Here is a 21,347-nt window from a genome sequence, read left to right as displayed (position 1 = left end):
ATCTAAAAATTAATAAGTCCTCAACTTTAACCCATTAAATATATATATTTTAACAATATATTTTTCTCTCATTAACATTCAAGAGAGCATAAAGGGAAAAATTTTAATAAAAATTTAATCATGTGACTTATAAATAAAATTTTAAAAAAATTTCTTTCGGCTATATAAATAGAATAGAAAGGAGTATGATTGACCTATTAAAAAAAGAAGTTTACGAGATTGGGTGTTTTCGGTTTTGAAAATTCGGAGTTTCTTGGTTTGAAAAGCTCAATAAATGCGTTAGTTTGGTAAATTCTATAGACAAATCAATGCTATTTTCGAAAATAATTAATGTAACATTTGAATTTTTTTAAACTCTAACAGTTGACTTAAATTAAAAGTCATAAAGTTTAGTTACAGGCTGAATTCCATTCACACCGCAATGGTGCGTCGAAGTTTCCAAGTTGATTAATAAATTAGTATTACTCTCTGTTCATGTTTATAAAAATAAAAAAGTTATAAAGAGAATAAAAAAAAAAGAAACAATCTTCTAGTTTTACCTTTTCAATTGAAAAAGCATTTACATAGAGAAAAAGTTAATTTATTGCCTTCCTTTAATTAATAAAGATATAATTAAAAAGTAATGACATTTTTAATAAATAAAACAATGTTTTAATTAAAACACACGTGTAAAATATCTTCAACGCCTTAAAAAATAGAACAAAAGGTGAAAAAATGTTCTAGTTTTATCTTTTCCCTTGAAAAAGCATTTGCATATATAAAAAGTCTGATTTCTGTAGCTAGATCAATATATTATAGAAACCTATTCTAAAAGTACATCCTTATGAACAGTAACCGAGGGTAAGGTTGGCATTTTTCAGAGATGGCATGCAAGGCTCCGCCCCTTCAATTACTTCGATTCGAATGAAATGGGGGTATTTTTGTCATTTTTTATTCTACGCTACATGACAGAAATTTTTTGTACTTTTGAATACGAGTGGCCATGTGATCTCTCTTATGTGTGGGGCAGGAAAAGAAGCACGTGGCAGGCAACTTTTTCTTTCTTCGAACCAAGACCCTCTCTTTCTTAGAAGTCTATTCCAAAAAATGATCTTATGAACCTAACCAGGGGTTTTTTTTTGGGATTTATTAGACTGTAAAATTGGAACACTCCTCTCCTCTCGCAAAATATGAAGCACGTTAGGACATTTCTGGTTTAACACACTTTATCAGTAAAAAGTGAGAAGCATCTGATGCAGATTTGAATGATCTTTTATCCTCTGATTCCTTCAATTTCTCTGTCTGAAGCTAGCATCCCTTATACTCAATAATAATGGACGAAAGTGATATTGGCCTCTTCATGAAATCTCTGTACAAGTATTAATGCACTCTCATTTACCCATTCCCAAAAAAATAAAAAACTAGCGTCTCGACGCCTTCTCACATCTGTGCCTTTGGAATCTGAAAGCTCCAAGCCTCCACAAAACGCCCATCATCCCCTCTTTCCTCTCCAAGCGACAATTCTCATTTCGTTCAATCCGACAACATTCTCGAGCTCCACCCCTTTTCATAATCAACTTCGCGAGCTCTTCCCCCTTTCTTCCTAAGTCTGCAACCATCGACCATCGAATCTCCATCATCTCCTTCTTCAGCCTCGTCTGTCCTTGCTTGTCGCATCCACAAATGGCTGCTTCCAACTTTAAGCTTTAGCAGAAGATCTTCCTTACTGTTTTTTCTCAAGTGTGTTCAATCTGTTGACCTTCTGGTGTTTGACGCTCAAGTCAGTTCGTACTTTCATCATTTTCTTTTCCAAACTAGATGAACTTCTGGTGTTTGACGCTCAGGTCTGTTTCTTTTTAGAGTGTCTGCTTGATTGCCTCGACCGCTCCAGTGAATGTGCGACTCTAGAGATTGCTAACAGAGTAGAAGCCTCAAGATTGGTGTGCCATCGAAGGACTCATTCGAGACCCACACCTAATCCTAGCAGCTTAACAAGCAAATCAGCCTACGAAATGTTGAGAGATTTCACATTCAGGGCTGATGGAGACGAGAGAATTGCTAGCAGAAAGAGCTGAGAACTTCCTGATTTCCTTGAAGCAGAGGTTCTTAGGTTTAACTCAATGTCACCTAGACACCAGCAAGATCCAATGCAAAAAGGTTCCAACATAAACTCTCGATGAAAATTGTTTTTTCTTTATTTAAAACAAGATCCATCTTTCAAATTTCAAATGACTCATCTTGAATAATTTTAGGACATGGGCAAGTCTCACTTAAAAGTTCTCTCATTGGTAGTGTCTGGCTCTGTGGCCTTTGATTTGTCTTTAGTCACAAAGCGTTTCCTGTGGATTTTTTGTGATTTCTTACTTGGCTTTTCCCTCTCTTTATTGTAGTTCTTTGCAATAACGATTTCATGGGTTCTCCATCATTTGTGGATGAAAACAACATTTTTGAATTGAGTGTGATGATAATTTGATAGTATAGTTCAGTTTTTTCACTCCCTAAATGTTAACGAAGCATGCTTAAGGTTCTTTCTCTCGGCTACAGGAAAGAAGGAAGATGATGAAGTAACTTTGATAGGAAAGAAGAATGGGATTAAAGTTTCTTCATTGACTTTTGAGATTGGGCACGAAGGAAGAAGAAAATGTTAAGGCTTATTACTTTTAAGTTGAGGAGTAGATTCACAAGGCTTATTGCTAGAAGGTGTGATTTTGATCAATACGCCATTCCTTTGGTTTTTCTTTATACTTTCTTTGGTTTGTTTTCATTGGTTGCTGAGGTGTATGAAGATTTTTTTGTCAGTTTTCATTTTCTTATTTTTAGGAACTATAGTTCTTCAACTATATAAGTAACATAGTTATTTATATTGAATTTCTTCTGTCATTTTTCTCTGAATCTGGTCTTTGCTATTTTATTTATTAGTCAAGCTGTAATGCCTATTTTTGTGGCAACCACATTGGTGTGTTAAATTTAACGCCATGATGGAGGTCAACTTCTTTGTTCTTCCAGTTCTCTTACGCACTTATTTCTTTGAGTGTATATCAACTCTATGCGATGGTAAATCTTGAACCTTCTCTCTCATTGTGACATTATAGCTCAAATTTATCAGATGTAAAAGCTGAAGCAAAATCAGTCCTAGAAGCTGGAAGATTATATTGTATTGTCTATAGAGTTCTTAACCTTTTCAGGCTATTTGAGAAAATATTATATATTGTGAGTTCAACTAAAATTAATACATGTTCTTGCAATGGCCTTTCAAATAATGAATTTTACTTTGGAGAATATCTATGATCATTTTAGGAAAACTAATTTTTTGTTATTTATAGATAAAGTTTAAATCTTTAGATATCATTGTCGATGGTTTGACAAAAGCTGCCATTTTTTTTTAGTAGGGTCATGCTAGGTAGCACATAATCATTTTTCTGGGTGGCTTTAGTAAATGGGAAACTTTATATATCTCCATTTTGGTGATATATTGTTTTAAACTTTTGATTGTGGCTTTCCAATTACATGCGAAGTCAATTTTCAAAAAAAAAAAAAAATTCTGGATTGTTACACTTTCAATCTAGAAAGATGAAACTTTAAAAGATTAGTTTTAAAATGTTATGTCAGGGTGATGAGTGGTTACTATCAGATCAAGTCTCAGGCTTCTTTTACTTTCTAGGGTGATTTGTTATGCCCTTGTGAGCTCTCTTAAATCATATTCATTTCTTTTTCGTTTTGGGGAAAATCTATTACTTCTTATATGTTAGCTTCGAGGTAGCAAGACTACTCGAGTTCTTTGAATTGGTGAGATAAGTTATTAATGAATCTATAAATATATATGTACAATTTTTTCTTAGATAAGTTATATCTGTACTTTCATACTTCAAAAAAAGGGTTATATATGTACCCACTTTTATCTAATGATATCTGCTGTAGAAGTGCATGCTTTCACTTCTGTTTTTATCAAGACGATAAACTTAAATGGCATTTTCATGCAATCTCAGTCTGGTAGCTTTCCCTTTGGTCTAGGGCAACATGCTTTTGGTTTGTCTTGTATGGCTTTGTTATACATTTCATTTCATTTGAATATGTTTCACCTTCTTGGAAAAGGAGTTTTTCTCAAGGATCAATTTTGCATTGTATGTTTTTCAGTTTTTTAGCCTTTGCATTTGTTATTGTGATAATTGTTTCTTTCAGTTTAGTCTCATTAAATGACTCAGTTTTCATTAACTGCAGAAGCTATGAATGCGGACATAAAGAGAGACAAAGACCAAATCGCCTCAAACCTAAATTAGTAAGTCTAGCAAGACAAAGCCATTAATAAATGGTGTACCTGAGATTTCTTTCTTTTAATTTCATATAATGGACAATTTACTTTCACCTCATTTTAAGACATTATTTAACTTCCTTAGTTTGTATTTTCCAACATGACAGAAAAGCATGCGTTTGCAGTAGTTCAAATGCTCCAAAAGTGACACTCAAACTGACCGTCAACATCCTAACCTTGCTGGGAGCATTGTAGAAATGATTAGAGAAATTCTGGCTGGGAAACACCTTTGTAGGTTGTTGTTTAGTGGTCTTTAGTGATAGTTAGAAGCTATTATGTTTTTTTCTGCCAAATGTTTACGTTTCTAGATGTAATCTTTGTTTTACACTCATGTAGTGACCCTTATAATCAATGTATTTAAATACTATTTTGACAATGATCATTTGATAATTGGCAATGTCAACTATATATGTAGGCTATACTACATGAGGTAGATAGCATATTAATGGTATTAGTTGGTGTACCTAAATTCCATGTTGCTATTGGATATTAATGAATATACAAGTTTAGACGTGGCTTATTATTTGGTGCTTATCAATTAAGGTAATGGTTTTGCATATAATAAGCATATTTATTTAACATGTGAACTACAAATCCTCGTATGATTTAATTTCATGTTGGCACTCATCATCTATTATTTTTCCAATATACTTTGGATGGCTTAATTTAGGTCATAGTTCAGAAAGTCAGAATGTACCTATGATTGTATTTGTCAGTTAGTAGTTAGATTTAGAAAGTTGTTCATACCAATAATGTACCTATCATACTTCAATTAAGAATGTTGATAAAAGTAAATATATGAAAATGTTAGTCTATAGAGAAGATTTATTATTTAAAACTACAAGCCACATAGGATCATGTTGTTAGACTACGTTTTACATGTTGGTATATGCTTAGAATTTGAGTGCTGTTGCAATCTCCGTTATTCTGACTTGTAATTTCTATGGCATTTGATGGTGACTTAATTCACTCAAGAAATTGTGATGTGAATGATTCTGTTCAGGCTTTATGTAGATTCTAACTTGTCCTTTCACAACTCTGTCCTATTATATTTTATTTTTAAGCCTACATTTATAGCTGGTCATTTCTTATCCTTTAATTTAAATAATTCATAATTTTAATATGTTTGAAAATCTTTATTGTATTATACACTAATTAAATTCTGTCAAGTGTTCACTCTGCAGATAGAGTGGTCAAGGTTTAGTTGCATGACCTTTGATTGTTACTATTAACCACTGTGCAACTTTGCAGGTAATAAATAATTACATTGAAGTCTGTGTGTATGAACTTTTTTGCACTAAGTACGCAGTGGTTAATAGTCTTACTTTTCTATTTTTGTCCATGTAATCCCTATTGATATGACATGTAGATGTAATATGGTTTTCCCCTGCGATAGTATTATACTTCATGTTAGAATGGTGGAGAAGTTGAATTTTGGTTTCTGTGAAAGTACATTCATGTCGACATGACATGTATACTAATTAAGGGTTAGTACCTGCACATCATTTGTGCTGTCTGACAACTTTTTCTTTCACACTTAAGGACTTTTGAGGTATCAATGCATTCTTGATTTTGAAAATGCTTTCCATTCACTTGTAAAATTTTAATACCCAACATATTTGTGTATTTTAATTATTCTGGATTCTTAATCTGCCTGTAATAAATATTTAATATTTTAATATGACAATGAAATTGGTGTCAAGCTCTTCTACTCATGCCCTTTTCTCAGTCAGGAAAGTAGTTGCTAGGTAACTTATGTCAGAATAGCAACTTCCTCATATATCTTACTTTTTCTAACATTTTGCGTGCATATAGTAATTTAAAAATAATTTTCATTCATGTTTATTTCAATAACCTAAATTATTAACATGCCTTAGTTAATATTTTAATATTTAAATAGCAATCTCACATTGCTGTCAAGCTCTTTTACTTTAACTTCTTTATCATGGTCTGAAAAGTATCTCCATGCTAACATATGTCAAAACAGTAATTTTTGTCTTTATCTTAGTGTTTTCTCAAATACTATCATAATTGTCATCTGTTGTCATCATTAAATGATTATCTATTATATAATTAAGGGTTTCACTTCATTCGTGTCCTTTTTGTGTGGCCTAACATTTATTTTACACATTTCAGGAGGCTTATCAAATGTGCATGCATTTAATAATTTCAAATTACCTTCAATTCAGGTGTGTTCTGACCTTGCTGGATTATTCAGATGGTTTTATTAATTATTTAATAAGTTAAATAGCAGCATCAAATGGTTACCACCCTCTTCTATTATACCAAATATTTTTTCTTCGTCTGACAAGGACTTGCCTATTAACTTATTTTAAACAATTATTTCCTGACTTATCTTAGTTATTCTAATACAACGATGAAAATTGTTTAGAAACCTTGCAGTTACTTTATATAGAGTTGCTTTTCTGTAGTCTTACATATTTTTTTCCCACTGTAAATGAGTAGCATTGAATGTTCACACATGTTTTTCTCAAAATAATTTCCATTGACGTGTTACACTTGGCTACCTAAAATCTTTATGTATTTAATTGTTATGAATGAATAATATGCCTTTCCATTCACGTCTAATTTGCCATGCATTTACTTTATATATAGTTGCTTTTGTGTAGTCTGACATCATTCTTTTCACAGTAAAGGAATTTTATTACATTTTAACACATTTTACTTTTCAGAACACTTTCCATTCATGTGTAAAACTTAAATACTGAAAAGCCACAATATTTTTTTAATTCATATGAATTCTTAATCTGCCAAGCTCTTCTACTCATGCTATTTTTTCAGTCAAGAAAAATTGTTGCCAGGTAACTTGTGTCATGATAGTGTTTTCCTTCTATATCTTAGTTAATCTGACAGTATGATGCTATTAACTTTTCTGTTACTTTTTCCCATACTCTCAACAGCTATAAGGAAAAAATAGGTACTCTAGGCATCCTGAATCTTTCCTTGTTGGAATTACAAAAAGCTATCACTTTATCATGATACATTCCTGGTTATATGCTTGAGGCGTAATTACTCATGCTTTTACTTGTATTCTTATGACACTTTCCGTTCTCGTGCATATCTTAGGAACGATGAAGATTTTGTCTGATAGTAATATAAAGTTTGCTTTTAACATTGCAACAACTTTTTTCTGACAACTTTAAACTTGCTGTCACTTAATTACAATACTCTCTGTAATTGTTGAACAGAAAAAAACTCTGGAAAATTATATAGGTCAACAATTAGGAACTATCTTTCTTTATTGGAATTATAACTTATTACTTTACCATGATACTTTCCTGATTGTATGCACAAGTCATTCTTTTTCTTGCTTTCCCTTTCATTGTTATAACTATTTCCATTTCCTTGTATATCTTAGGAAAGAGGAAAATTTTTTTCATTTAGCAATTGAGGATTCATCATGGAATCTGATACATTATCTCTGCCTGGAATAAAAGGTGTGCTGCCACAATGTTTTATACAGTTAACTTTTTTTCTAAAATGATCAATACTGCCATAGCAGAACCTTTTCCCCCTGCTCTGTTAATCATGTAAAGTTGCATTACCCAAACATTTAATTTTAAACAAATTATCCTTAATTTTAAATAACTTCTTATTCCAGATATGTTAACATCGATTTTGAAACAGATCTGAATAGGACTTACCTAACAAGCTAACAAAGAACAATAATTTCCTTCCACACTATCCTTTATTATCTATAATCACCTAACACTGACAACTTCCATGATCATTTATTATCTAATTAACTACATCCCAAAAGTTATTATTGTTGTTATCATAATTACTATGACTTACACTGATAATAAGTTTGTCTTACAAGAAAAATTATGACTCTTTATTATCTCTAATATGCCAACGAACAAAAATTCTATAGCTAGAACTTATAAATAACTGCATTCTTCATCTAGCTAGAACACACATCTCCTTTCTCATCTACACTTGAAGTTTCATCCAGTCTCGCAACAATGGCTCATGTTTCATCCATCAGTAAGCTGAACGATAGTACTGATAGATGGAGGATCTTAGTTCGTGTGGACAGAAAATGGAATGTATATCATAAGACATCACTAAACGAACTTTTCTGTGTTACAATGGTGTTAGTTGACAAGGAGGTATGATTATTCAAAAGTATCATTTCTTACATTTATTGTCATTTATTCATCTCCTGTGATGGTAATCATCTAATATTCTCAAGGCAATAAAATTCAAGCAAGTGTGCTACTAAAAAGCTTGCTTGATCAGTACAGGCAAACTCCTGTTGAAGGAGAAACATATTTCATTGCAAACTTTGTCCATTCATCAAATACCAATACATTTAGAGCCACCACTTACCCTTTCAAGATCAACTTCACACAAACAACATACATTTTGGGTCAAGTTGTAAACATCCCTGTCCACTGTTATTCATTTCTCCCATTAGCTGATATAATCAAGGTGGATGAGGGGAGTAGTATACCACATTTATTTGGTGCGTATCATTATTTATCTGGAAATACTTTTATATTATTAGACTTAATGTAATTTTATTATATTATTCTGTTTTGAGTTACTCTTGAATATAATTATTTATGGCTTAAAGTTCATTTAATTCTTGATGTTTTCATGCCCATGCAGAAGTGTATGGATTTGTCAAATCGATGGGACAACTTGAGGAATATTGCCGTGACCATGAAACAAAGCATAAATTGAGAATGGTCATTACCGATAATGAGTACATCCTTACAACCCTTAATCATTCTATTTTTTCCTTTGTTTTTTAATTATTGAATTCATGGTATGCTTAAATAAATCAAAATGATTTATTATTGTTCTACCATGTTTTAGTGACAATGATGTAAAGTGTATTTTTTTTTGACGAGTGCTCAACCAATGCTTTTATGGGTCAGCTGCAAATTACAGACAGCCTACTTGTGGTTATTATTAACTACTGTAGAGTTGGATTTTCTGAGGAAGGTAAAACATTTTCTTTACCTTGCTAATTGTTAATACTGTTATATCATTGTTTACCGAGTAGCTGTTAAATTAGGCATAAACTTTATGATATTGATTTGTCATAATTCAGTGATTAATTCAATATTCACATTCACAATTTAAAGTCCTTGTACGATGATCACTAATGTTTCTCATTGATTAATCAACACCAAGACTGCCACAAATTTGTAGCTCTTTTAATGCTACCGGAGTATTGTATAATCCTCCAATTAAATAAGTGAAAGATCTTATGCATAGGTGATTTCTGTTCTCATTTAACTTCATACACTTTCATCTGATATTTTATTAATTATTCATTGGTAGGCAACTATCCTTATACGTCTAATAAAATTGACATATTAAATCTCCATCTTTAATTCAACTTTCAATCCAGTGAAATCTTATATTTTTTTTTCTTATGACTTAATCTTTTCCTTTCATTTTTTCTAATGACTGATTCATTTCTTTTTTAATTATAGGGCAAGGGACCAATCATCCCCAATCCTAACAGTAGGAACATAACCCTTGACACCTGCTTCTACTCAATCATCTGGATCAAGCATGATGCACAATACACAGAAAATAGATATTGCCCAGATTCAGGACCAGGAAATGGTAAGAAATTATTAAATAAGGAAGTCTGATTTTTACATTCATAATGGTTAAACACCACTAATAGTTTATTTATTACAGAATTCCAGTTTCTTAATTCATGGCACAATTATGAAGCTAGACACTCGTCATGGATGGAATTACGATGGATGTACTAAATGTGCTACAAAGACCATTGAACAGAATGATTCTACTTATTGTCCCCACCTGCAAAAAGAAACCTGATTCAGTTGAACCAAAGTAAATAAATTTCTTTATACTTGAATATTTATTGGACTATTTTCATTTTAGATAATAATATAATTTAATGATCTATTATTGAGTTTTATTTGTTTGCTTTATTCATTTTTCGTGAGTATTGAATCTAAGCTGTTGAGAAATGTATTTTCATTTCAATTACATTATTTATTTATTAACAATTATATCATTAAATTGAATCATGATACTCATATTTAATCATTAGAATAATGAATCAATGTTTACATAATCCTATAATCACAAATGCAATGACTTAAAACTGTTAGGTTGAAGATTCACTATACTATGGAAGACGAGACATGAAAGGTTACTGTTGTATTTTGGGACAAGCTAGCTGTGCAACTTCTTCATAAGACTGCAGCTGAATTGAAGGCCATTCTTCATGATGTAGATGTTTATAAGTTTTTCTCATTTATTTAAAACATACACTATTGCTTTATGATTTGGTTTTTGACTTTATGTAATTACAGGACAAATGCACATATGACTTTCCTGATGAATTGGACAACCTGATTGGCAAGAAAATGATTCTTAAGCTTAAGATTAATGCATACAACAAGAAGTATTCAAACTCAAGCATAAGTGTCACTCAATACACTGAATGTGGTGATTTAATGAACGAATTTATAGAAGCTAATGATGAGGTGATTGTATTTAATTCCTATATTATTATATTGCAACTATACTATCATGGAATTTTTCTGATACATATCTTTTCTTGATAATGGCGAAAGCAGAATCTAAGGTGCGAGCAGTGAGGCTATCAAGTCTTGCATGCTTTCTTAGTTTTGTTTTTCTTTTTGTGATTATCTGTTGTTAATTTAAGAAGAATCATATAATATATTAGTATACTTTGACTAATGTAACTATGTTCTTTTATTGTTAAAGCAGGGCCACGTGGAGGATAATTCGAAAGAGGTCATATTCCATTTATACCTATTATTGAAAAATTTAAAATCTGTACGTGTTTGGTGTATACAAATAATGCAATCATAACTTTGTTGTTTTATTATAATTGTAGGTTAGTAACCAACATATGGATAAGCCTCAAAATGATGAGCCTATTGAGAAGCACCAGCCATCTGTTCAGCAGGTTCCTCAGAACTATGCAGGACTAGAAGAGATAACAATTACTGAGTTAGTGAAGACACAACTTGAACCTGCAGTTGCACAAACCAAAGGTAAGAGGAAATGCGCTGCAAAGAAGCAAGCAGTTGTGGATGATTCTGTCAAGACTTAACGACAATGTGCATTCATTAGGACCATATACAAAAAGTGTCAAGATAATCAAGCAGGAGAAAAATCTGTAGACCAATAGGAGTCACGTATTGTAGTATTTTAAATCTAAGTTTTATGAGTGTTGTCTTAGTTAAGCAGTCCTTAGTGTTTCTTGAATTTATAGGTTTTTTTTTATTGATTAGTTGTTTGTGTGGCTTAACATTTAGCTTTCTTTTGTTGCAAATGCTATGTTTGGGAATGCTTATAGCTATTTCCATATGTTTAAGTTATGTTGGTTATTTAAGTTTATCATGTATTTCGAGGCTTTATTTCAGAAATTCATAAGTAGACTTTTTAATGCTTTATTAAAGAGGCTAGCATCTATTATCATGTTAACATTTGTAATCATTAGTTGGTTTGTGCTAAATGTCCATTTTATTGGTCCAGTGGACCACAAGAAGAAGTCCTTGATGAAATAAGAAATGCACAAAATAGTTACTAAAAAATAGCTTAGCGTTAAAGAATTAGATATCATGCACTTAGATAGGATGCCCCATGCGATGTTGGCTAGATTTCATTTAATATTGGGCTGACCAATTGAGAGTCTATTGAAATACATCAAATAAATTATTAATATCATATAAAAGTTGCTTTGTCATATAGAAACCCAACAGTGGCATGTGGTTTTGAAATTGTAAAAATTTAATTTCTTTTCACATGCAACTTTCAAATTTATTAACCCAATAATAATATTTAATAACCTAAGAAAACTTTCAAGAAAATACTTTTTCTATAAAGCTGCAAGTAAACTTTTTAGATTGCCTTTGCACTATAAACAAAATCTTAGATGCCTCGCACCATTCTCCATAAAAAAATATATTTTAGTGTGACCTATTGCTTTTACCTTTTTCATGAATCTTGACTTGAACCTTTATTCCCACTGCCACAAGTTATGCTAAAAAGCAAACCAACATGTTGAAGTTGACATATCACTGCTATTAAACAAAATATTCAGCTTTATATTTGACCCTTTCCATTATTTGCACACTCGAGTTGCATCCATAGTGCTATAAGTTGATACTCATCTCTTCCATTTCATTTTGCATACACCTACAATCAGTCCATAGCTTCCATTTTGTCCTCTTTGACATGTTGCCAAGGACAGTTATTTCTCGCGATGGGGAAAATGATTCATGCAGTCCAACTCCTCATCCTAACAATAATGGTATGAGATCTCGTTTATTTCATGCTTTTATATACCATGAGAGATCATTATTCCATTCAATTTCCTAATCATGCTGTTATGACTTAGTAATGGGGAACTATACCCAAGCAACACAAATTTTCAGTAATCAATACTGTTGGAAGAACACGCCATATGAGAACTTTAGTCAATCTCTTCCAGACTTAAATAGCCAGCCTTGTTACAGTCAACCAAAGGACACAGTTTCTCAAAAAACATCTGGTGTAAACAGGCCAAAAAGGAGGAGAGTAGCTCTGGGTGACATAACAAATGTTGCCACTAGCCTTTCATCAAAGTTCTCAGAGGACTCCGTTTCAAGTGACATTAAGCAAACATATCTATAGACTTTTCCTACTGCTTTCAATTCATTTCTTCATTACCTAACCTTGGTCCCATTTATTTGTAGATGTTTTCCAACGGAGAAGTGCTAGACTTCGTGCAATTTTGAGTATAAACCAATCAAATGAGTCAACTATAGAGAAGAATGTCGCTCACAAAATGTTAGTGAAGGTAAAGCAGGTCTAAAATCATTAGGTATTTACAAACCACAGCTAATAATCAAAGAAAAAACTGTTGATGATGACAGTAAATTTTTGTATTACTTGTTTAAAAAACAATGCTAAAATAAATGCCAAATTAAATTGAATTTTAGATATTATCCTAAGTAAAACAAAAAATTAATGCTATTTGGTCCAAGATTTAGCCTTCATTGATGAGCATAGATTGTACGTGGATGGTATATTTTATATTGATAAGCTGTTTTAACTTTTAACTCCAGTTCGGCCGAGTCACCGTAGATTTTAATTTTAAGTGGGAGACTAGCCTGTACGTAGTGTCATTGTTCAGTTTTGCTCCAATTAGACTTTAGGCCTGTGCTTTTAATGCTTTTTGGTCCAAGATTTAGCCTTCATCTCTGTCCGATATTCATTTTACACTCTTAGGCCTAATGACATCTTGGTTTACGTTGTCAAAAGTAGTTGACTTGCCTAAGCAACATCGTTAGTCCCTGCTTCGTGATGATCAATAAATTTTGGTTTATGTACTCTAATCTAATATAGATTCATTTCATTTTATAATAAATTTAGGAATCATATGAATAAAGTTAATTGGTCTGCTGCCATTTTCTTCATTAATATTTATCATCTACATTATGTTTGAATAATCCTCATTTAAGTTGCTGAAATTTTGGATCTTCTAAAATATATATTTCATATTAATAATTATACAAGTATTTTTTGGTGACTTGACAGCTCCTGAACATTATTATAGGGAAATTGAGTTCTCATACAATATTAACTCAGACAAAGATAGTGATGCAAGTGATGAGGGTGATGCAATTGTTTTAGGTATTTATATTAAAAATTCACAAGTTTTATTATATGAATTCATGTTTTCATATATTTTCCTGATAGTGGTGGTATAATTTTTCCCTTCACAGGTGAATCTCTAGAACCTCCTCAGACTGTATCCAATAATGCTTCAAAAACCATCAAAGAAACAAGTACATTAAATTTTAGATGTTGCAATATTAATATATTTAATGAATGTTACATTCTTTTTAATAGCACACATAAATCCATACAACTATGAGTATAATAACTTGCATGAAAAGTTATTCATGTGGTATACAATTATTATGGACATATTCATGTATGGAATGTTTAGTGTCATTTCCTTTTTAATTAATTGTAATCATAAATATTTATTATAGACATTTAGATTAAATTACAGTTACAGTGTTTTGCTATGAACCATGAAATATATAATGGACATTAATGTAAAATATTAATGAACATAATTAATCGTTGGTGAAATATTAATGTATAATTACTATTACAATTATTAATAGTTGGTGAAAGATTAATGATCTATACAACTATGACTATATTAAATTGCATCCACATTTTCCCTGTGCTATAGAAATATTGCTGGAAACAATTTTGTTGGAGTTATCTTTTTTTTTAATTATTTTACAACCTCTAATATGTATAATAAATTTTTCAATCATTTAATAATTAAAGGAAGAGGTCTAAAATTAAACTATACCAAAACCAGCAAGAAATAATTTACTTCAATTCATATGCTATGCAATTTACATTGATGAAGGAGATCCTATGGAGACATGCAAATTTTGTCAAGCTCAGCTATGGTTCAATGAGAGAGTTAAAAAAGACACATTTCGTAAAAATCTATCATTCTCACTTTGTTGCGGTAATGGCAAGGTTGTATTACCAATCATGCATACCCCTCCACCATTTTTACGTAGACTATTCTTTGACAAGAAGTCACATGAGTCAAAGAATTTCCATGCTAATATAGGACAATACAACAACATGTTTTCTTTTACTTCTATGGGTGGAAAAGTAAACCATTCAATAAATAGCGGTGGTGGACCTTATTCCTTTGGGATATCAGGAATGAATTACCATATGATTGGAAGTCTATTACCACCTGAAGGAGCTAAACTAGTATACTCACAGTTATATATATATGATACTGATAATGAAGTTACCAATAGAATCTTTGCTGTAAGGTTAGTCATTTAGAAATCTGTTACTTTGAATTATTGTTCTTATTTTAATTTTTTAGTGAAACTAACATTAAATAAATAAATCTTTGATGTAGCAATCATCAAACATCAATGAGCATTGATGTTTTAATTATTCAAAAAATCAAAGATGTTCTAGATCAAGTGAATCCATTTGTACAGTAATATAGGATGGCATTATCATTACTAAAAAAAAGGGAGTGAGTGTCAACAATTTAAGTTGTGCTTGATAAGTACTCGACAACATGATGGTCGAACATATAACCTCCCTACAGCTTCTGAGGTTGCAGCATTGGCTGTTGGTGACATTGATATGGAATTTAGTAGAAGAGATATTATTGTTGAGGAGCTATCAGGATATCCCCTATAAATAAATTGCATGCCTCATACATCCCTCTCCAATATCCTATACTGTTTCCATTTGGTGAGGATGGTTATAGAAATGATGTTGATCATCATGAAGACACACTCAGCTATACTAAGAAGAAAAAGAAGGTTAGTATAAGGGAATATTTTTCATTTTGACTAATGACATGGCTTGAGGAAATCTCATCATTGCTACATGCACGTAGATTATTGCAATAATTTATTGTTAATGGATATACAATGATTGAGTCACAAAGATTACTTTGGGTAAAGACACATCAAAAAGAGCTCCGGGTTGATTTATATCAAGGTCTATCTGATGCTTTAATTAGTGGTGAAAGGAATGCCAATTACACAAGAAGACGAATAATTTTGCCATCATCTTTCACTGGTGGAGCTACATACATGATTCAAAATTATCAAGATGCAATGGCTATTTGTCAATGGGCTGGATACCCAAATATCTTTCTAACTTTTACGTGTAATCCTGCATGGCCTGAGATTGCTAGATTTTGTGAGAAGCATTGCTTATCTCCCTCAGATTGCCCAGACATACTATGCAAGATTTTCAAGTTGAAATTGCAATCACTAATGAAGACACTAAAGGGGAAGAAAATTTTTGGCACAGTTCGAGCAGGTTAGAATTCCAAAACTTTAATGATCTCTGATTTAGTATATTCCATATCATTAATAGCTTGATAAGCATGTTGTTTATACTATACAATTTTTGTTTAAACTTTATATTGTTTCGTACTTGGTTAATTCCAAATGGTATTTATGTTGATTTAGCATGTTTTTTAATGTTGTCTACTTAGATATATATACTGTTGAGTTTCAAAAGCGAGAACTTCCTCATGCACATATTCTCCTATTCCTAGATCCAAAAGACAAAATAACAAATGCGGTTGGGGTTGACAAAATTACTTCAGCAGAAATTCCTGATTATACAACATCACTATTGCTGTATGAATTAGCAAAGAAATTTATGATTCATGGTCCTTATGGAAAAAGCAATCCAAAGTCACCGTGCATGAAAGACAATAAGTGTAGCAAATACTTCGCAAAGAAATTCAATGACATAACAACAATAGATGCTGATGGCTATCCTACATACAAAAGAAAGGATGATGGAAGAATGATTGAAGTTAAAGGTATTCCTCTTGATAATAGATATGTTGTGCCATACAATCCAATGCTACTATGCATGTATCAAGCACATATTAATGTTGAGAAATATAATCAATCTACTTCCATTAAATATTTATTCAAATACATAAGTAAAGGGAATGATAGAGTGGTTGCTACAATATATGACAATCATGATGAGGTTCAACAATACTATAATTGTCGATATATATCTGCATGTGAGGGCTCTTGGTGGATATTTGGTTTTGACATACATCATAGATATCCTTCAATTGAAAGATTGTGCTTTCACCTTCCCAATCAACAGTCAGTTATTTATTCTAATGATGATGATGTTGCTAATTTATTAGACAAATAACTAGTAAGTGAGTCACAATTTCTTGCTTGGATGAAAATGAATGAATGGGATAAATTTGTACAAGAATTGACATATATTGAATTCCCTCATCATTATTTTTATCAACGAGGGAAACGTGCATGGAAACAAAGGGAGCGAGGTATTGCTGTTGGTAGAATTACTCATGCTTCCCCATCATCTGGAGAACTTTACTACCTTAGAGTTCTATTAACAAAGGTAAAAGGTCCTTCTTCATACGATGCAATTAAAACTATTGATGGAGTAATCCATAAGACTTTCAAAGATGCCTGCTTTGCGATGGGGTTGTTAGATGATGACAAGGAATATATAAATGCAATACATGAAGCTGCGACTTAGGCTTTAGGAACATTGCTAAGAAAAATGTTTGTCACTATGCTACTTTGTTCTTCCTTGAGTCGTCCTGATTTGCTATGGAATAACACTTCTAAGGTATTGTCAGAAGATTTATTATATATCTCCAGAAATGATCCAAGATTATCAGGTAAATACAATATTCTCTTTTACATTAGTATCAAGGAGAATGATTTGTATAAGATTTCTAACAAATAATTTAAATTGTCTTTAACTTATAGAGATTGATGTTCCAATATTTGAAAAGCAACATGCTATATTACGTGAGATTGATTCAATCCTACAGAGTAATGGGAAATGTCTTCAAGATTATCCTTCTTTACCATTACCTCAAGGAGTTTCAACAATTGATGTCACTAACTTTCTCATTATGCAAGAATTGAATTATGATTGACAAAGCTTGCATTTAGAAGCTACAAGGCTAATTACTTCATTCAATGAAGACTAGAGATGTGTATACAATACTGTCATGTCCTCACTGTCTTCACCAAATGGAGGTTTCTTCTTTGTTTATGGTTTTGGAGGCATTGGCAAAACATTCTTGTGGAATGCTCTATCTTCGTCACTTCGTGCAAAAGGACATATTGTTTTGATAGTGGCATCAAGTGGAATTGCAGCAACACTATTACCTTCTAGCAGAACAGCACATTCAAGGTTTGTAATCCTTATACAAATAACTAAAGAATCTATTTGTTGCATAAAACAAAACTCTGCATTAGCACATTTAATTGAAGCAACCAAGCTAATCATATGGGATGAAGCACCTATGGTGCAACGCTATTGTGTTGAAGCCTTTAACCGCACGCTTAGGGATTTAATGCATAGTAATTATCCCTTTGGTGGGAAATCTATTGTCATGGGAGGTGATTTTCAACAAATCCTTCCTATCATTCCAAAAGAGACTAGAGCAATGATTGTAAATGCAGGCATTAGATCTTTACATTTATGGGATCACCGTAAAATCTTTCAACTTAAGGAGAACATGTGATTATCATTATCGTCTTCAAACAATGACAATGAAGATTTGAAAAAATTTTCACAATGGCTCCTAGATGTAGGTGATGGGAACATAGGCCAACCACATGATGGTGTAGCTGAGATAGAAGTCCCTCATGATTTATTGATTTCAAATTATAGGGAACCAATTGAAGCAATAGTCTTATCCACTTATCTTAATTTGCTTGACAATTTATATAACAATCAATACTTTAATGATAGAGCAATTCTTGCTCCAACTATTGAAATAGTTAATCAAGTTAATGATTACATGTGTTCATTGCTTCCTGGTGATCCTGCTGAGTTCTTGAGTTCTGATTCAATTTGCAAGTCAATTGAAGACAGTGATTCATTTGATGATTTGTATAGTATTGAGTTTCTTAACACAATCACTTGCTCTGGATTACCTCCTCATAAGCTCCACTTTAAGGTTGGGACCCCTATCATGTTGCTTCGCAATATAGACCAAGTCTCTGGTTTGTGTAATGGTACAAGATTGAGAACCACTCATGTTGGAAGAAATGTAATAGAAGCCATAACTTTGAATGGTTCAAAGCAAAGTGAGAAAGTGTTAATTCACAGGATGGATATGAATTCTTCTGAAAGTCGATGGCCTTTTCGAATGCAAAGTCGATGGCCTTTTCGAATGCAAAGAAGGCAATTCCCAATTATTGTTTCATTTGCAATGACAATTAATAAAAGTCAAGGGCAATCATTGAGCAATGTTGGGTTATATCTACTAAAGCCAGTTTTCACACATGGTCAGTTATATGTTGCATTATCAAGAGTTAAGAGCAAGGAAGGCTTGAAGATTCTATTGCCTTATGGAACATGTACCACAACAAATGTTGTTTATAGAGAGATATTTAGAAATTTAGTTTGATATGTTTTGTTTTTAATTGTTTTTGAAAATATTTCACTTTACATGTAATTCAATAAGTTCTCCCTATAACAAGTTTGTTATTTTTCTAGAATGTGGATGATGTTAATTTGTGAAAGTTAGTTTTATTTACTAACATTGAAATCATATAATTAAATGCTCCCCGTGCAATGCACGGGGGGTTAAAGGCTAGTTCTAAACTAAGAAAGAATTGCTCTTGGGGGGGGAATCAGGAAATATAAAAAACAAGAACATGTGTGTATGTGTAACATGATGAAACTAAGAAAAGCACCTAACAACACGTTTTTATTATTATTATTATTGTAACAATGGAATTACAAAAATGTTATTCTAATTTCCTTTTATCTATGTCAAGGTGCCGCAGAGAATGCTCTGCTAGGGTTTCGGCCCTTCTCTCATTTCTTAAGGGTTCTCCACGTGATGGAGTATGTTGTTGGTGACGTCCTTTTCTCGGCATTGGCCGAGCCTGTAGGTGAGTGTGTTTAGATTTGGTGTGCTAGTGACTACAAGTTTAGGGTGTCTGAGTGGGGGGTTTTGAAGAGTAGCGATGGTGTTTGGGGAAGAGTAATGGTCGGCGAGGTGGAGGCTTGGTGCTGTCTCTAGATCTGGAGTGGAACGTCGATTCAGGTTGCGGTTGCCTCAAAGATGGGTGGTTGGATTGATTTCAATGGTGATGAAGGGGATGAAGATCATCAGTAGGTTCTTTCGAGGGTTGTAATTTCGATTTAAGGATTGTGCACAAAGATAATTCTGGAAGGGATGAAGCAGATTAGACAAAGATTTTCAAGGATTGGGGCTTCAACTTGTGTGACTGGGTGGTTAGTGTTTCTAACTCATCTAAACTAGGTACTTTCTTCCTTGTAGATCAATGTTGATTGGTGGCGCTTGATCTTAGTTTTCTCTGCTATTATGTTACTTGTAATTTGGAGAGGGCTCTCGTGGGATATGGATTACTTGGACTGGCTTTATCTGGTTTGGTGCCCTATTGGAAATATATTTTACTTGCTCATTTTTTTAGCCCTTCACTACTATGGTTTGTGGAGGGCTCTTGTTGATAGAGGTGGTTCTTGCAATTTTGTCCTCATCTATTTTATGACTGTGGTGCATTTAATTTTCTTGTTGCCTGTTGCCTTGGGTGGCCCTGTCTTGGCTATGTTCTGGCTTATTACTTTAGGTTTATAGAGGGCAAAATAAAGGATGACTTGAGGTAGGTTCCTTTTGGAAAGGTACTGTCTAGTTCTGGTTTTCTCTTGTGGAGTCAAAGGGAGTTAGAGGAGATTGTTCGTGTTCTACTAGTGCAAGCTGCTTTCAATGATACAGTGTGCTTCAATGGGAGATTTCTTTTTTAATCTTGGCAATGCTATGTGGCAGTATAGCTTTAAGTGGCAACCAAGTTTGTTTACAGCTGTGGGTGTTATTTCTTACATAGCTCTTGAAGGGATGTGCTCACTAATTGGTTGGGTGCTTACACCCCCATCCCTACTTGCTCTCTTGCTAGCTTCTGGTTCTGAGATAGCTAGGATTAATCTTTGTCTTTCTCCTTTTCTCCCTAGGTTCCATTTGGCTATTGCGTTTATCTTTGGTATTTTTGTTCCCTTCTTTTGTTTTGGTTTTTTTTTCTTGTTTTGACTGGTTTTTGACTTGTTTAATATTAGTTTTCTTCTTTTGTGGAAAAAAAAACTATGTCAAGGTGTTAATTAATCCTTTTAATTGCATTGATGAATGAAACTGTGGTGAGATGAGTGTTAGACACCCCTTACTTTCATTTTAACACTTTTCAAATTATTTTTGCAAAAAATAAAATTGAGGCATTTATATGTTATTTCAGATTTCAACAATAAATAGTTCCCCCACCTTAAATATGTAGTTAACTCATTCAACGAAGTACCTTTCAATCCCTCAATCATTTAATTAACTTCTATAAAAGTTAAATGAATTTTTTTTTTTAAAAGCGTACGCACTCACACCTGCCAATGCCAACAAGAGTTGGGTTTAGTAGAAGAGAATAGTTCCGTATAAAGTGATGAGCCAATGTTCAATTCCCACCAA

General features: G+C 32.5%; 1 long non-coding RNA gene across 25 annotated transcripts; it reads left to right on the top strand.

Annotated features, from left to right (window-relative positions):
* Positions 1 to 2,009: 2,009 nt before the first annotated feature.
* LOC129306124 (uncharacterized) lies at positions 2,010 to 11,731 on the top strand. Of its 25 annotated transcripts, none has more exons than XR_008592136.1 (11): positions 2,574 to 2,679; positions 4,198 to 4,255; positions 4,396 to 5,539; positions 6,425 to 6,477; positions 7,668 to 9,262; positions 9,760 to 9,895; positions 9,974 to 10,132; positions 10,417 to 10,537; positions 10,621 to 10,794; positions 11,042 to 11,068; positions 11,172 to 11,731. It is a non-coding gene; the product is annotated as an uncharacterized LOC129306124 (long non-coding RNA). The 25 variants fall into 25 exon arrangements; XR_008592149.1 differs by having other exon boundaries at positions 4,396 to 6,477; positions 7,668 to 7,746; positions 8,924 to 9,262; XR_008592140.1 differs by having other exon boundaries at positions 4,396 to 6,477; positions 7,668 to 7,746; positions 8,218 to 9,262.
* Positions 11,732 to 21,347: the final 9,616 nt, after the last annotated feature.

The sequence above is a fragment of the Prosopis cineraria genome, unplaced genomic scaffold (genome assembly GCF_029017545.1).
Source record: "Prosopis cineraria cultivar Desert tree isolate PC_DT_omini unplaced genomic scaffold, ASM2901754v1 PC3, whole genome shotgun sequence".
Taxonomy (NCBI): domain Eukaryota; kingdom Viridiplantae; phylum Streptophyta; class Magnoliopsida; order Fabales; family Fabaceae; genus Prosopis; species Prosopis cineraria.
This window is presented reverse-complemented; position numbering and strand designations above follow the sequence as displayed.